The following is a 13,252-nucleotide window of genomic DNA, read 5'->3' on the forward strand; positions in this document are numbered from 1 at the left end:
AAAAAACAAGGTACATCATATTGTGTTTTCACCGTCATTGAACATGTCAAACATTTTTAATGTTTGCAAACTTTACCGCCAAGCTTTCATAGCCAGCCAAACGATATACATAAACTGGTTTTGTTTTTTATTATTGATATACATATGTATGTATAAATAGTATTTGGAGAGCAGAGCCGGCTAAAAATTTCAAACCCTGCCAGCAATTGGGAGAGAATTTTATCGCCTATCGCCCCGATGTCACTTCTCCGTCACTATTGGATGTTATCAAAGCGATAGTAACTCATTTCACAAAAAAAAACGATTTTTACTCTTTGAAATTAATAAGGCAAATCTTGGAAGTTCAATCAAGTAAAATTATATTTTTGTACCCAGAGGTACCCAAAATTTCCTATTAATTTTTATCAAAAATTTAACCAACAGAAGAGTCTTCTTTAATACTTCAGTTTTTATAGCACAAGTTACTGTCATTCCTATCGAAATAGTTCATAATTGCTGTATCGCTTTCGTATCATAAAGACGTGACGTCTTGGTGGAACAGTTCTTCCCGAGAGCGGATAAGAATACGAAATAAAATAATGTAAAAAAATATTTTTTAAAAACAAGCTTTTCTTTAACATGTACAATCAAAGAAATAAAATAAAGTAGTGTAACAAAAGATTTTTTAGCAAAAAAATTTTGTCAAAACTGCACTAAAATGAATAAAATAAAATATGTTAAGGTCTCGTTAAAGTTACTAAAAGCCAATGAAAATTACTAATAATTTGTACTAATTTACTTCGGTTTTAAAAAGCTTGTAAAAAGCTTTTATAGTGGTTTTACGTTCTTTGGCAAATTACGCTCTGTTAGCCATAAATCTTACTATTTTTTGACCGCCTTTGAATCAAGACCCCTGGACCATATGGGGAATTCATTTATATTTTAAATTGCAATGTCATCGTGATTGGAACTATGCTGAAAATTTCAAGTCTCGAACTTGTCGGGAAGTTAGTTTAAAATCTATTGGAAATTTACCCGATTTCCGCGGGATGACCAAGTTAAATAAAAGCTTATAAAAATAGCGATATCATCGACGTTGTTTCATCAGTGTTTTGACGACGAAAAAAGACTCGTAAAAAATGTTCCGAAATCACATAAAGTTCAGAACTAGAACGATGAATTCGCCTTAATTCTTCACACATTTTTGGCTTTTGAAACTCATATTTATTACCCACCTAGGACTCTTTTCGGACATATCGTCGTTTAAAGTACAAAATCGCGTATCATCGTTCTGCAAAACCGCGTGACTGACATTTTTTTCCAAAAATTGGATTTGCTCTCTGGATGCTCTTGGCTCAATCCTTATCCATTCGCCCTGAAATATACTAGGCAGAAATGCGATTGCTTTATAAAAAAAGAGAACCATTTTGAAATATGAGTGTTTTTACAGTCTAGAAAATATCAATAATAATTTGGTTCAAGGCTACTACAATGTTTGAAATGTGTGTAGCCTATGGTATCATTTAATACTATTTTAATTTAAAGGTGAGCTAAAAATTTTAGTAGAGCATGGAATTCTTAAAATCGTTGGTGTTCCAATACATATGTAACTGGAGTTTTTTTTTCGGGAAATTCAATATGGTTCCATATAATTTTTACAATAATTATAATTTAACAAAATTTGTCAGAACTAATACAATGCTTTTAGATAATTTTTCATTCTTTCGATATAACTAATAAATTTTTAACGGTTATTATTAAAATATAATTGTAGTGTTAAATAGCTGTCGAACATTTTTAAAAATTATTGTTGTTATGGTACAGAAGTTTGATACTATTTACTACAGCCCAGCATATTTGGTAAATCAGCATTCATATCGATGGCTGAGTGATGGAAGATCGACCTGTCTCGACGCCGAATTCTGAGATAGGGCATTCTTGGAAAGTTTGTCGATAAACAGGCAAAATGCCGTATTAAAAATTTTGCGAAGTACTTGAAGAAAATGGCTATAAGAAGTTTCTTCCTCTCCTGTACAATTTTTGAATTGGGACTTAGCAACTTTTCGCTCTAAGCTAGCGATATGCTAAAAATGTACATACTTAGTCTCACTGCAATCCGTGCAAGGGTTTTTCAAGACTTAAGTTGCTGTTAGACGAGGCAAGTGCAAGTACTTTTAAAAAGTCTGCCCAACTCTAGAATTTCTCTAAGTGATTGCAACGGCAGTTACACCCCGCACGAGAAATGACTTTCGAAAACAATTTTCCGATACTACTTTTGATCTGTTTACACGGTGATTGCCGAAAATTCTACTTGCAAATGTGTTACCGAACATTTTTATGCTTATAACAAAATTACGCACAAAACAGCCACAAATTATCTATGGCCAGTTTCATAGAAGCAATTTAAGTGAAAAATGATTTTTTTATTTGAATTTACTAAATATGGAAACTGACAGAAAAGAATAATTATTCACTTGAATTGCTTTCGTGAAACCGGCAGAAATGCTTTAATATTTAATTGGCTCATATCAAGGTAATCAATTAACTAGATACTTCTATTTTGTTTATGTGTGATGAATTTTTTTTATAATTTTATACACGGTGCACGGTTTGCAAAGCTGTCCCATAGGAAAACCGGTTTTTACCATGCAATTCGTGCATAATGCAAGGGCTTTGCAAGACTTCGAGAATACCGCTTATGTGTATGTGTATGCATATATGTACATACATACATATGTAGATGCCTATGTATATTCAAATATTACGTTACTAACCGATCTTATTTATGTGTCCACACCTGTATTTTGCATTACAAACTACGGCGCAGAGAAAATGTGGACTTACACATACGCGTAGGTCTTTTTTTTATGCGGTACATGCGTTCTTCAGAAAGCCGCATAAACAAAAATTTTACCAAAAACTAAAACATACTACAAAAAATACATTAATTATGTAAGAATACAAAGAAAAATTATCTATCAGAAGCATTGTCTCTTACACACTGAAAAAAATTAATAAAAACTCTCAACAAAGCAAAATCGCTACAGCAAAAAAATGGTTTGAAAAAACCGCGTAAATTCAAATCCGCAAAAAAAAAAACGCATAAAAAGAAAGCTTAGTGTATAATTAAAATGTCAAGATTTAATGTGAAAGCATTAAAAAATGAAATAATAGCATTATAAGTCCATGAATTTCTGAATATTTTCCTATGTACAGTGTGATTCATTAAGCCTACGCAACGCTTATTGCTTACGCCTAGACTCTACATGCGCCACTGTAAATTTATAATTTGCATTTAATTGGAAAAACTATTTGCATTAACAACTTTGCAGATTAATATACATAAATGACAAATCAGTAGGATTTTATTAACTCCGCTAATAATATAATTACTCTTGTTTAATTTCTTAATAATTTTCTAGAATGAGTGGATGCAGGAGTGTAGACCATGATTCAATAATACATTGAATAATTGAAAAGTTGGACTCTAACCTCTTATATTTTCATTCGTTTTGTATTAAAGACTGATAAATTTATATTAAGTAGGTATAAGGAAACGACGACAAAAGAGGTTTAAGGTTTTGAAAGGGGTTACCACATGTTTTAAATAAATTATACACAAGCTATGTATGTGTCAAAAGAAAGAGTTTTTAGAAAGAGTTACACTGAGGGGAAAACATTTTAGAATTAAAACAAAAACGTGCTAAATTTAAAAAAAATACGCATATGAAAGAGCACCAGCCCAACTCGTATTAAATTTTAGTATACACGGTTTAAAATATGTCATTGTGCACTTCACAGATGCTTTTTCGAAATTGAGAAGAAAGAATATAATTTTATGTTCCGTCTGATGGTAATTGAACCCGGATCCTCTGGCAGCAACCAATTGTATCAAGCATTTTTGCGCACTCAGCTATAGCCATACATGCAAATGCGTTTTCAAATGTTGGTTTTTTTCCTCAGTGTAGGTTATCAGAATCTATGAAACTAAACAAAATTTAAAGAGAAATATTTTTAGGAGAGGAAAAAAGTGGTTGATTGAAAATCAATTACTAGATAATTTACATAATACAACTTGAATTGGTTTGATTCAAAAATTATTTCACAATTTTTAAATATGTATCTTTTTAAATATGTATAACTAGATGCCAGACCACGTCTGTAAGGACATTTATGCCGAGCGCATTTGCACAAACTTGCGTACCATAAAAATATAGGTATGTATATAGATACATATCTATCCTTTACTAATACTCCAAAATAATATAAAATCGAGTTAAGTATGCAGAAATGGCCGCTACCTGTTCTTCTATATTTTGTAAAAATTCCATAGCTGTACATATTCATTTTTACTATGGGAGTATATTTACATTAGGGTGGTCCAAAAACGCATGTGGGGGGGGGGGGGGCAGTAAAGTCGGAATTTTTATGCTCTCACCCCCTAGGATTTTTCTATAATGAAAAAAATATACCGATATTTTTTTATTTTGAAATCAATAAATATTTAGAGGTCGCTCAAAGTTTTCCATGTATTTTATATGGGAAAAAACAACCTTTCGTAGAAATTGTATGGAATTCTTAAAAATCAATATTTTTTGATCGGAAAACTCTGTTCCTCTGCAAGAACACTCAATTGTTTATTTAACCATTTTTTCATAGTAACTATAATTTATAGGTCCGCCAAAAACCCCCAGAAATCCCGAAAAATGCTATGGGGGGCTAATAAAAAATCGTTAGAATTAAAAAATTGTTAAATAAATAAGTGGGTATTACTATTGAAAATTTCCTGAAGAGAACCTGAGTTTTCCGATCGAAAACTATTGATTTCCAAGAATTCTATACTATTTCTACGAAAATTTGTTTTTCCCCATATAAAATAAATGGAAAACTGTGAGCGTTTTGAGCGACTCTAAATTAAAAAAAATAGGGTTATACTTTTTTCGATATAGAATAATCTTAGGGTGTGAGAGCATTAAAGTTCCGACTTTACTCTTTTTGGACCACCCTAATGTACATGCACACATATGTATGTGCTAAATTAAAAACTTTAGAGCCGATTTTCTCGAGGTTTTGGTTTTTTGATTTATGATAGAATTAAAGTAAATCAGCCATATGAAAATATACATACATACATATGTATGTATATGTATTTATGCACATAACATGTGTGGATCTGCGCAAGTTTATCATTATTCAAACGTTTTATAGCTATGATCATCATTCGCACAGTTTTCTATTGTATCAATTTAATGCTTCATTGATTACAAAAGCTGCTGAAACACCAGTCATAGATACATGTACATTTGTACGTAAAATATATACATATGTATGCAAAGGCAAATCTATTGTAATAGTACTAGTATTAGGCAGCATAAAATCAGTGAGGGCGTAGTTGTGTGCCAAGATTGACAAATTTGTTTGCGAACATTGGCTAAAACAAGTACATTGATGTGTATGTATACACATTAGGGTGGTCCAAAAATGCATGCAAAAAAAAAAAGTAAAGTCGGAATTTTTATACTCTCACCCTTAAGATTGTTCTATTCCGAAAAAATATACGTCTATTTTTTTATTTTGAAATCAAAAAATATGTATGCATATGTCGCTCAAAGTTTTTCGTGTATTTAATATGGGGAAAAACAAGTCTTCGTAGAAATGGTATTCTTGAAAGGAAATATTTTTCGATCGGAAAACTCTGTTTCTCTCCAGGAGATTGCCAATAATTGTACCCAAATATTTGTTTAACAATTTTTTATAGTAACTATATTTTATAGGTCCTCCAAAAACCCCAGAAAATGCAATGTAGGGCCACTAAAAAATCTTTATTATTTAAAACTGGTTAAACCAACAATTAGGAAGTCTCCTGAAGGGAACAAGAGTTTACGGGATGTACATAGCTCAGTGGTTAACGCTTCTGACTTTGAACATCGAATTCGTAGGTTCGATCCCTGCTGAAGTCTAGAAAAAAGAAGTCTGATGAGGAGATGTGGTGATCTCCGAAATAGTGCTATAACTTCTACCGCTTAGACTTTGTTCCTTTTTCAATTTTTCCTAATAAACCATCGTGGTACAAAGCTCAATAAAAATATCAAAAATGGAACAAGAGCTTTCCGATTGAAAAATATTGATTTTCAAGAACTCTACACCATTTCGAGGAAAAGTTGTTTTTTCCATATAGAATACATGGGAAACTTTAAGCGCATTGAGCGACCTCTAAATATTTCTGGATTAAAAAAAAAAAAATTGGGGTTTAGTTTTTTCGATATAAAACAATCCTGGGAGGAGGGAGAGCATTAAAATTGCGACTTTACTTTTTTTTTTACCACCCTAATGCACATACAGACATACGTTATGCATATGTGCACACAAATGTGTTAACTCAAAATATACAAATCCACTTTCATGAATATATACAAACATATTTATGTACATATGTATGTATGTATATACGAAACTCGAGTGCAAACAGTGAGAGAGCCGTTTAAAACGTCAGTGAGAGTGATAAAGTGGCGCAATGGCTTGTTGGCCGCCAACTACTTCAGCCATGCGCTTTGAGCCAGGTTCAAATCAGTTGCTACCACTGCATGGCAGCTTGCAGTCACGCGTGTCTTGAAACGAACGTACTAATAGAAATACGATCAACGATAAAGTGTAGAAATTCAAAATTCCGGTGTTAACGAAGGCTCAATAGCGATTTTTGGTAACATAGTGAAAAGCAAAATAAATAAATACACAAATAAATGGCACAATAAAATTACCTCGGTGTCACCATAAATATTCTCAGTTAATCTCATGAAATTTGTTGCGCACGCGCTTACCATTTAAGCTTTGCTCATCGCTGTTTATTTGCTTGCGTGTTTGTATCTTTTAGCATCACGGTGCGTGTGGTGTTAATTTTTAAAACGATTGTGCGTGATAATAAGAAATTTGTAATGATGCTGTGCTGTGGCGGCCACTGGATGTGATGTGCGTTCTGGTTACTGATGACTTACGTTCAAAGAGATTTATATTCGTTTTTGTTGTGGATAACGTTGCAATATGCTTTGTTTTTGGTTTAAATACGCTTCTAGTGCAATATCTTAATGTGGCTGCCAACTTTTGAATTGTTGCTTAAGCCGTCTTTCCGCAAGTAACCATACATTCGAAGACTTCTATGATGACAGTTGTGTGCTTGAAAATAAAAACACTTTCATCAACAGCAAAAAGTCAAATGCCCCAATGTTTTTTTAGTGCATATAATTAGTCCATTCTTCTGTACCATTCCACTTCCAGTCATCAAACAATGCATGAAAGCGAGTGACGGTGAATATGAATGACGAATTTCATCCTGTAATATAGCTATAGCAACCCTCGGAGTACATTCCTTAAACCATAGGCGCCAGTCCATGTGTGAGAACCATTAAGCGTACCACAAAAGTGGAAAAGACTTTCGACCAAAGTATACTATACACATACAAACGAATTGCTTTTATAAGAATCTGCTTCAGACTCCTGAGGTATCTTTAAGACCTTGAACAAAAGATCGTCTGCACGTAACAAATTTGAAACATATGTATGTACATATATAAATATGTAATTACGAGTTTTTATTTAACGATTGGACATGCAGGCATGTGTAAGTGTCGTGTATCCATTTCTATGCGCACAACTGTATCTATGCATTAACCATATAGTACAACATCTCGTATTTGCTTGTAAGCGACTGTTCGTGCTGCATTGACCGATTTTCTTTCTAGTTGAGTTTGCGAAACTGCACACAGTGGAGCCCGCCGCCATCAATGGATTTGGCAACGCCAACAAATATCCACTCTTGTTAGCAATTGTTGCATTAACTCTGCAAAACTTGCATGACAACTGTTGTTTAAGAGCTAACAAGTGATGGTATGTACATACATATGTACTCAGGGCCGGATCTATGGGGAGGAAAGAGGGGGAATTCGCCCTACCCCCATCGCACCTCCCAAAACCGAGTTTGGTTAAGAATTTCAATTACACTCTTGGTATTTTGATTCTACATCTGGAACAATTTCGTGCTAATTTAAATTTTTTTCTGATATGAAGTTGGCCATTTCTAATAGATTTTGTCGCTGAACTCTTATCTGAAAAATATGTACAGCATTTTAAAATACATCTCGGTCCCTCCGCTTTGTGTGACAACATCAAATCGGTGAAGAAGCTCGGCCAAACACTAACGACATTTTTTTTCAAAATTTTCTTTTTGATGCAGAAATATTCCTAGAGCATCTAGGTACATTTTTGCATCAGAAAGAAAATTTTGAAAAAAATGCCGCTTACGTTATTTTGGCGGTTAGGGCTCGATATGTGTAAGCGCCAATTATTTATTAAAGTGCAAATTACCGTTGCCATTATTTTTTTGTGGACGGTGTTCCGCATTTTTTCCATACTAGTATGATCGACAATTTTGCTTTACGAAATATACTCAGAAGTATTGGTTTTATATTGTCCTTATTATGTCATTATAATTAATGATATTTGTTGTTGTTTTTTTTTTAAATAAAAATGAGAATGAAGTGCCTTAAATACTAGAAGTTATTTTGGGGGAATTCCATTGAAAATAGTGGAATTTTTTCAGAAATTTGGGGGACTTAGCCTCAATAGAGTTGGCATCCCTGATTCAGAAACAAGTACACAAAATACAACGAATACACAAAAGAGCGAATTCCGCTATTGTTGTTATTGATATTTTTGTTGCATGCTGAGCTGCGCTGCACTGCACCGATAACTTCACCTCCTCTCATCCGATTCACTCTTCGATCAGCGCGGCAAAAATTTAGAGCAAATTAAAGTACTTCAATGTAATACATACATACATATATAATTAGCAACTGTGAAAGTTGGTAATGAAATCCAGCTAAAAAAAATGAGTCGACTGTGCCGATTACTCTCGCTGCGCTGTAATTTAATTATATTTATCTTTTTGTTAAGAGCATGTGTACATGTGTGTAAATTGCCTATATATGTACATATATACGTAGTTAATTTTAATTACGACCAGCATGTATTTATTTACATTAAAAATAAAGCGATAGTAAAACGATAATCAGTTTGGCGCCCAAAGCTCAAAGCCTAATCCGACTAAAGTACGGTTCAGTCATTTTACGACTCCACACACATATTCAGATTTTTTATTGCTTATAAATTTGTCCTCCAATTTGTTTTTCAACTGATTGAACTTAAAACAAAGTTGGACTTCGAAAGGTAGGCGCTAGGTTATTGGCTTAAGCATTTTACAAAAAAAATTGTCGCTGTTTAGTTTTGCTTCAAAACGTTATTTGAATATCAATTGGATGTTAAATGAAAAAAAAAAACGCAAAATAATACAAAAAAATCACACATTTTATGGCGTGAGTTAATATGTATGCAGCGGCACACCTCGAATCGTTGGCTGCTTTTCAAATTAACTACATACATACATACATATGTATGTAGTATGTACGTAGGTAAAGTTGGCTATCTGTTGGTAAATCTGACAGCATCGTCCCTCACCTACTTATGTTACGTATAGGCTTCTGTGCAGCCAATAGGACAGGCGGACACCGGCGACTTTATACGAATAAGCTAAAAATAATTAAGCTTACAATTAAGTGCCTGACTCAGCTACCCATTTGGGGTTAAAAGGGATTGAAAATTTGTATTTTGAATGTTTATGTTTACTTTTTTTTTGCATTTGTTTAGGCGAGCTATTAAGATTGCTCTTTCACCTGTGATATCTTTCTCTAGCAGATAACACAATCTGCCTTAGTTTAATTTATATATTTTTAGGGCACTCCCGCATAGAAAACGAGTCGACATGTTCTTGTGGTAGATATTCATACATACCAAAAACTTTTCCCACATGCATGTACTTCTGCACCCTGTAAAATTTTCCTAAAAAATTATGCGTTGACGTTTGGGAGGGCCGGTCATGAGAGTAAGAGTGATGACTGCAAAGTGAAGTCTTACTTAAATCCGCAGCTTAAGAATAATTTCACTTTTTTTATACATAAAAGCGTTGCAGTTACTACATATTTACGTAAAGCTATATATTCATACGTACTAGAGATGGGCGCATGTGGGATTCACGTACATTCACGATCTGTTGTATTTCGTTCAATAAAGTTCCCGATTCCCATCTTTTTAATCACGCTTCCACACGCACGCTTTCTCATGGACATTTTTTTCAAATTGAAACTCTATTTATATAAATAGGCCTTTATCACACAAGCTTTGTTGAAAAAGCTTGGCGAAACGCCTAGCAAGGGCTGAACGCACTCTAATTTTTTTGTAAGGTTTTTTAATTTTTAATTATTTGTTTATAAAAATATAGTATATTCTTCAACAAAAACCATATAAATCCAAACTTCAATCCTTGTGCAACATATAAAAAAAATCTAAAAGCTTGCATAAAAATTTTGAGCTTTTTAATTAGATCTTTTAGAAATATTTTGAGTATGCAGGTTTGTACCCCATTCAATTTTTCAATTTAAGTGTAATAAAGTCTAAGTTGAAAGTAGCTCCGACTTACCCTTGATTTTTGGGAATTTTTTTGTTGAAGTTGTTGCTCATTTTCTTTATATAAAAAAATCGTCGAGTATACATACTTCGTTTGGAAGAAAATTACTGACATCGTCAAAAAAAATTGCCAAAACACAGCTCTTTATTATACTAAAATTGAATGGACTACAAACCTGTCTACTCAAAATATTTATAAAAAATATAATTAAAAAGCTCGAAATTTTTATAGTCTAGGTTTTCACCAAGCTGTCGTGTATGTCTTTCTTCTAGAATTCTGCCTGATGCAGAAAAAACTCTTTCACTAGTTGCTGAGCTAGCGGGCATGTATAAAATTTGGCTTCAAAGGCTTCTAAGGAGTGGCAAATCTTAGGCTTTCTCCCAAAATTTTATTTTTATTTTTTTATTTATTTAATAAATCTCGAATCCGATTTCCGCATTAATGTCTTAATTTTTGGTTAAAAAGACTAATCTAATCAGTCACGCACGATTACGAAAATTACGTGATTTTCCGCTCTAAACCACTCACGCTCACGCGTGACACAATGTGTCACATAGAAAATCCCAAGTTTTGCCCATCTCTAATACGTACATTTATACAAGCTAAATATATGTATGCTCGTAAACACTCTTTTGTTAACACTTTATGGAACTTTTTCCTTTCTAGCTTTTCAAATGTTCACACACAAAAATGTTTCTTTCTGATGCTGCAATTAAAATTTATTTCACAGAGTGCAAATACTTTTGCATATAGCGTGATAATTTCATATGAACAAGGCTTGTCCATGTGTTCGTCTATATGCCGATGAAGTGCATGTATCCATGTATGTATGTATGTAAGTATATTTCAAACGTTAATTCGCAATTTTCACAATTTGCAAAACCGTTGCCAAACTGACTTAACTCTGCGCCAGCGCTAGGCATTCCCTGACGCGGCGGCGGTGACAACAATGCTATGGGCCAAAAAGTTACACTTTCACTTTGGACATTTTGGGCCAGGTGAAGAAACGTTACGCGTAAATTGTTGATTAGAGTGTAACCAACGTGAAAAGCACTTAAGTTGAAAAACAAAACAACAAACGGGAGGTAGTGACCACAATGGGTGTAATAACAACATAAGCAAAGTAAAAAAAAAAATAATAAAAATAAAATAAATAAAAAGTTTTAAAGAGATTAAAAGGTCGAAAGCAATGTCCAAAAAGTGGAAGACATAATATCAGCCACAGGTCTGCAGAAGAAGTAAAATGAGAAAAATAAATGTGAAGAAATACGTACATACGTTCATGTAAGTGCATGCATGCAAAGAGAGCAATGAAGCAGTTCCATAGTGTTTGGTGAAAAATAAAAACGAAAACCCACTAAGTACATGCATAAATTTATTAAAATTTTTCGTGATTTATTGCCGATTGCGTGTGCAGGCCGCCGACACGCTCATTTGCCACTTCGTCGAATTTGTGGGTGCTTTCCAAAGATGCGAAAAGCGTGAATGCTGCTCTGTGCCAATGTGCTGAAATACATATTACGAGGGTTGCTGCTAATTATGTTTCTGGCCTTAAACACTTTTCTAGTGCAGTCAGGCGCCATCTGACGTTTCCGTTGGAAGGTTTGACATATTTACCCATAAGCACACTCAGAACGTCTTCATGTGCGTTGTTTACAGTGGCTTTAAAAACTCATCTCGGCATAAAAATGGAATTAAATCGTGAACTTTTCGTGTCGTTATTTTTAACAAAATTCGACGTAGATTAACAAGACAAGAATACATCGCTAAACTAAAATCGTTTAACACGATAAAAAACTGGTGCATTGAATTTTCTTGTTGCCGCTGTTCGCTCGCCGACGAACTCCGTGGAAGTCATCCAAAATCAGAGGTTGTGCCAGAAACAAAACAATGCTGTGCGCGTGCGAAATGATTGCGCAAGATCGTCATGTCACATACCGTGAGACTGAGCCATCCGTGGGCATAAATATGGCGAACATTAATAAGGTTTTTCATGATCCCCTGGTGGTAAAAAAGATGTGTTCGCGTTGGATTTTACACAACTTAAAAAAAAATCCCAAAAAGAGGCTCGTGTCGATTAGTGTAAAAAAATGCTGAAACGAATGCAAAAGAGTATTAATCATCATGGAGATATTTTTGAAAAACAATAATCCACCGATGTTCACTGCTTCATTGTTAGACCAGAAATATAAATAGCAACCCTCGTATTAAGTTAAATTGTCTTCAATATTTTCTTTTGCACATATCTAAGCATTCGACAATTGACTATTTTCAATGAAAACGATCTGAAAATTTGTTATTTTATAAATTTACTAGTCACAAAACCAATTTAATGTAATATCCCCTTTTGAAAGGGCCCTTTGTCCCATGGAAAAAGCTGTCTTTTCACAGACATCGCCCAAAAATGGATTGAAAACATCCGCCAAAGCAAAATATCGGCTGCAGAGTTAATTTGAATAAAAAAAATTCTGATAGAAAAAACTTGCTACAACCCTTTTGCCGCCTGTTAGAAAAGTCCAATTTAATTAAATTATCTAATATTTTTGAGGTGATTGAATGTGGTTGCACTAGTTAAAAAAGTTAAATTCCGCATGAGTTAAGGGAATTAGGTTACATAAATAGCAGGTATCAGACGAAACAGCTTTAAGAGGGTTGTAGTTTTAAAATATTTTGAGGACGGTTGCCACCTATTTGAAAAATCAAATTAAATATATGTATGTGTAAGAAATATTAAAATATGGGAGTCAAAATGAGTGTTAA

The sequence above is a fragment of the Rhagoletis pomonella genome, unplaced genomic scaffold (assembly GCF_013731165.1).
Source record: "Rhagoletis pomonella isolate Grant_MI unplaced genomic scaffold, Rhpom_1.0 Rhpom_scaffold_00512, whole genome shotgun sequence".
NCBI classification, from domain to species: Eukaryota; Metazoa; Arthropoda; class Insecta; order Diptera; family Tephritidae; genus Rhagoletis; species Rhagoletis pomonella.